We start from the raw sequence: 6000 nt of genomic DNA on the forward strand, positions 1-6000 counted from the left end.
ATTTAACTAGGCAAGTCCGTTAAGAACATTTTTTTTTATTTAAAATGATGACCTACCAGGGAACAGTGGGTTAACTGCCTTGTTCAGGAGCAGAACGACAGATTTTTACCTCGTCAGCTCAGGGATTCAATCCAGAACCTTTCGGTTACTGGCCCAACGCTGTAAACACTAGGCTACCTGCCGCCCCAAAGTCATCCTCTATCTAACCCAATGTCATCCATTATTTATGAGACCATTGAATTATAGCTTGTGAACTTCAGATAATTACTAGTTGTGTCAAGCCACATGGAGTATTCACTGATTTCCTTGTTGGAAAAAGTCAATCCTCTTTCCTACTCACTCATGTTATTATACTTTTATGATGTCCTTAAGGGGGAACTTTGACAATACAGAGGTGTGTAAAGGAAGTGCCACACACAGAGAGCAACATCTGGAGACCGGTGGCTCAATCAATGTGCCACATTTAATGGTAGATTACCTCTGAAGGCAGTGATGTTCCACAGCCAGACCTCATCATCAGATCTCTTATCTCCAGGTGACGCACTGCCTGCTGGGTGGCCAGGTTGGTGACCCTGTGGAGGAGCACTTACGCACTGCTGCAACCAAGTGGTGGTGCGCTCCACTGAAGGGGAAAACAAATAGCCAGGGCTCTAAACCTGAACAAACAGTGTCAGCTGGTTAGGCACATTGATGAATTGGTGAATTGGTGAATTGGAGGAGCCAAGAAGATTAAGCAAACAGATCCTTTGTGGTGTGTGCAAACCTCAAGCATTTATGGGCTTATAGCGCAGAGCCTTGTTGAACATGCTGATTTGTCATAAAATTGATTATTATCTGATCTCTGTATGCGTTTAGCATGGGATAATTACTTTTGGCGACTATGGTTAAAGCTGCTCTATGCAGAAATCGCTCTGCCATTTCCTGGTTGCAAAAATTCTAATAGTTTGCCTAATTTTAGTTTATATGACAAAACAAGCAAAGAGAATTCAGAGAATCATTGTACCGTCTAAACCGCTGTGAAATGTCTTTTCAATAACCAAAAATATAGTATTTTCGGATGTTTGAAGCTGGTGTATAAAACTGAAAGTAAAAGATGCAAAAATTAAACTTAAGAACGGGAAGCATAGAAATTAGATCACATAGGACAGATCTACTGCTTCTTAGACTTGCTTTCAATGATAATGACAGATCTATAACTCATGTTTCTATGTGAATTTGGTAGGGTCGCCCAAAAAGTACACATATTGCGGCTTTAATGTTCTTACTTGCTTAAGAGCGTAACACCTGTCACATCAGACAAAGGTTTTGTAACAAGCTCTTGACCTAAGTGTCGATAATACCAAGGTTTTGTAACAAGGTCTTGACCTAAGTGTCGATAATACCAGTATAGCCCATTATGAATCAATGGTACAAATATAAAGGCTTAAAACTGTGTAAGTCACAGAGTAAACAAAGGTCATGCCAGAATTATAACCCCTCACTTCCCCTGAAAGAAGCTTGAGAGATACAATTTTATACTGTTTTTTCAGCATCAGACTTTGTTTGCTTGCCTTGCCTTATATGGCACGTTGTTCCCATTTACTTAATAATTCCCGTATTGTATATCCAAACATCTCAGTCCAAAGTGCAGGACTGTTTGACTTGCACAGTACACAGGTTAGTCACGGGCGTGTCCAAAAGGTGTTCATGATTAACTAAGCATTTAGTGATCCGGCTATCAAAAGAGCACAAAGGCCTGTCTGTGTATGGATGATCGTTCGCCTTGCCTTTTGTATAATTTCCTCTCTACATCAAAGGACCTCTTTGACCAATAAAAACACATACAGACCCATAAAAGTGTTGAATTATTAGTCTGGGGTCAGACAGTGGATGTCAGGGACCAACTGTGATGGGAACGCACTCGGGTCATTCAACCTCCCTCATCTGCATGACTGGGGAGAACCAAAACAGCCTTTCAAATATTGGGTCGCGAAATCACTAGCTATTATGTCTCAGTTGATTTAAGCATCCTACCTAATAGGTAATGACACTGAATGAAGCTCTGTGATCGTCATGTTTAATCTGCATGTTGTTCTTACAACTAAGAGCTACAGTGTGTTTATAATTCATTTGACAAACCGTGCCACAAGCTGTGTCTCTTGTGGTACAATGCACCGTTTTCACCAGCAATGTCTCATTCCAACATTGCTTCTGACATTGTCGAGAGGAGGTTTGTGTAGAATTGGTTGGCCAAGAGACGTAAGATGGAGGAAATGAGTTTGCATTCCTGAGGTAGGACCTGCATAATTGACATTATGGTTGTCTACTTGGCCTGTGAACTCATCAATGTTGTGCATTTCGTTATTGTCACAGTACAGCTACAGAGGTTTCTTATCCTAGACATCACACTTTAACCGTACCAGTTCTGAGAAGAAATGATCACACCCAACTCTCTGCTCTGCTCTACTCTACTATATACATACATGCATATTGCATCTCTCAGTCTAAACAGTGCCTACAGGTGTTTTGTGGTATCTGGGAGTTCAAAGTTATGAGCGCATTACAGTGGGAAGAACAAGCGGTAACTAGCACCAAGACTGTTTGTGTTCTATTGTACCCCACATTATCTGCCCTACACACACACACACACACACACACACACACACACACACACACACACACACACACACACACACACACACACACACACACACACACACACACACACACACACACACACACGCACAAAACAAACATACACATGCATTCACTCCATGCACGCAAGCACACACACTCTGACATACACATTCACACACACATGTGCGTGCACACGCACACAGAGTCACATAGGGATCTCCTCTTTATGCAATGAGGGCTTGTGGAGACTCAGCTCTTTATCAAGGTGCCACATAAACATGACTCAAGGTTGAAATGTTTTACTTTAAATGGTCACTGCCATTCCACGGCAACGGGGGAACTTGTCGCCGTCCCTTCTACAAGAGAATTCTACACGATATATACAATTGCGATAGAAAACGTACTTGCAGCCTTACTCAATTGTGATAGAAAATATGCATCCCAGGGTATACTTACAGCCCTAATAATCTTTCAGCTATTAATAATACCTCTTTATACACCATTTTTTAAAGTATTGTGTTACTCAAAATTACCACGTTTTGATTTGTTTCGCAGCATTTCTTCTTGTTTAATTAAGGACAACTAATATGCCTATTTGTCAGGTACTTGGGTTTAGCTGAAACCAGGGTGATAATGCTGCATTCCTCTGAGGGAAAGTATGAATGAGAACGCCTACTTACTGGGGATTTAAACTGCAAAGTGTTGTTGGCCCAAAATGGTAAGCTTTAAGTTTGACCCACTCTGTTTCACTCTGCTGAATACCAACCATTTTTAATACTGATAACTATCAAATGTAGACACTGTTGGGTTTAAAAGCAGGATATCGTATAACAATTGAGTCAATTAGTTATTACACCGTTTTTCAAGCAGTTATTAAGCCCATAAATAACCATCTCTGGAACACTGGACAATGATTGTGATCCATGCGCTCATCTGGTGAGTATATTTCAACCTCTTTTTAGAGATTGGCATTTTTTGCAGAGGAGTACAGCATATATAGAGCAGGCTGACATGGCAAGAGTCAATGAGCAAGTATTTACATTGGGGATTGAGAGCATCACATGGGGCCCAGATCGTTCTCCAAGCCCTCTTTAACCTATTTCTCTGTTAAAAGCTAATGATAGCCTTGAAAGAAAAAGTGTGCCTATACATTTTTGCAGTTGTACTTATAATATATAGCCAACAACTTATAGCCAACATTCTCCCACTCTCTAGAAAACATTGGGAGACCATAACCACGTAACACAGGATGCAACCTCCCTACAGCAAACCCTTGAACCCTTTTCCAAAATGTCTCCCAAAACAATTGGCCAGGAACTGTTTACCTCCGGCCCCATGAGTCAGTCTGTCGTCTTCCGCTCCAGCATGAGGGAGCAGGAGGAGAAGGAGAGCCTGTGGTGGTTGAGAGAGCTTGATCTCTATCCCAGACAGATGTGTGAGGAGTGGGAGGCTGAGGCTGACTGACTGTCTCATTTATATAGGGACTGTAGGGGCTCAGATTAAGTTGCTTTCCAGTCTCCCAGGTCCCTGGCTCGGATACTTGGAGTCCGCCGTGGAACTGCGGGCTGTGGGGGGATATCCTCTTACACATGTCTCTGATGGTGGAGCTGTACTCTTAGCTACAGGAGCTCACCTCCTGGAGCACAGGCTCGCATGGTGGAGAGGAGAACAGCAACAAGGCAAAAGCAGCATTAGAAATACTGTATGTGGAAAAGAGTGGAGAAGTGAGTGCAGTCTGCAGCAAACAGTGATAATTGGAATACAGTTTGACTTGTATATCTTGGAGAAAACCAATGTTTAGATGGTCATCTCAGCTCTGATGATGAAGTGACGTCTCCTGAACTCACTAAGATGTGTTCAGGGCAAAGAAGGTGATTGGTAGAACGGTAAATGGAAGCTAAATGGCAATGTTGTGAAAGTCCTTTATTTAGCAAGAACACACACTCCAACATAATTTGTATTTTATTTAACTAGGCAAGTCATTTAAGAACAAATTCTTATTTACAATGACGACCTACCCCGGCCAGACCGAACGACTCTGGGCCAATTGTGCACCACCCTATGGGACTCCCAATCACGGCCGGTTGTGATACAGCCTGGAATCGAACCAAGGTCTGTAGTGACGCCTCTAGCACTGAGCTGCAGTGTCTCAGACCGCTGCGCCACTCGGGAGCCCTAAATGTTAGCATTAAACTCTAAAAGTCCCCTTGGAAATGAAACTACAAGAAAAGGAATAGACTTCCAGTTTCAAACGTCACATTTCTGACTTAAGTGATGACAGTAGATAACGACACAGACAAGGACATTCATTGACTGTTATGAAGGTAATAAGGTCACTCAGAAAGTGGAACCATACTAGCCTTGATGTCCGCTCCGTTAACTTTGCCAAACGTTGACTAAATGCATGGAAATTCCATTGTCACGAGGTTGTTTACAGATAAATCTAATGGTTCAACTCTTGCGATACCCAATTGCCACATTTTTCCTCCCTTGCCTGCCTGTTGTTTACCCAACAGCCTAGACAAGTGGCGTCCAGATGGGATCCTTCCAGCAGCAGCTCATCCAGGGAGAACAGCTCAAAGCAAAGACAGAATGAAGAAGAGAAAAGAGCGAGAGAGAGAGAGAGAGAGAGAGAGAATCGTACTCTCATTCCAAGGGATACGCACGCACGCACGCACACAGCTCCACAGAAGGAATCCTAAACACAATTCCATGGAAATTCCCGGAGTCGAAGGGAGAGAAAAAAGTCTTTAGAATTATACAAATAAACAAACATGTTTGGACTCATTGTGGGAGCATTAAACCCCATGGAAGCCCTTTTCTGCCAGACCCCCAATGCACGAGGAAAGACTATCCTACTTTAAACACAGCCGGTGAAGGTATCATTTATCTTTCCCCATTATGCGAGGTCAAAGCAGCTATAATGTAATACCTGCTAGGACTCCTCTTATGGCCTATCTTTAGACTGCTGCCGTACGTAAGAAGACTTTGTCTTTAGTTTCTTCCATCGACAACTTCCTATTTACAGAAGAGGGAGAGCCTGTCATATACTTGTGTGTACACATCAGACGGGCCTTGATCCATCAGTCCTCAGAATTATTATATCTACCGACACCCAACGTTATAGGAGCTCACTGTGAGGGTTGAATGAATAGACATCAAGAGGTTTGCACGGGAGGTCGGCTGGACTTCCTCCGGTAATCTTCGAACCAGAGGAAAATATCTGCAATACAGCAGTACGGAGCTGCATGCAGGAATGGTCTGCAAAGAATCTCCTGCAAACCCTCAGGTGCTGTTGATTAAATTAGGGTGCTGTGGAACTGAAGCACATGATCCCGGCCCATCTGCTGTGGATGTTAGGATAAGCAGCGTTTAATCAAACTC

This window comes from Salvelinus namaycush, chromosome 23 (genome assembly GCF_016432855.1).
Source record: "Salvelinus namaycush isolate Seneca chromosome 23, SaNama_1.0, whole genome shotgun sequence".
Classification (NCBI taxonomy): domain Eukaryota; kingdom Metazoa; phylum Chordata; class Actinopteri; order Salmoniformes; family Salmonidae; genus Salvelinus; species Salvelinus namaycush.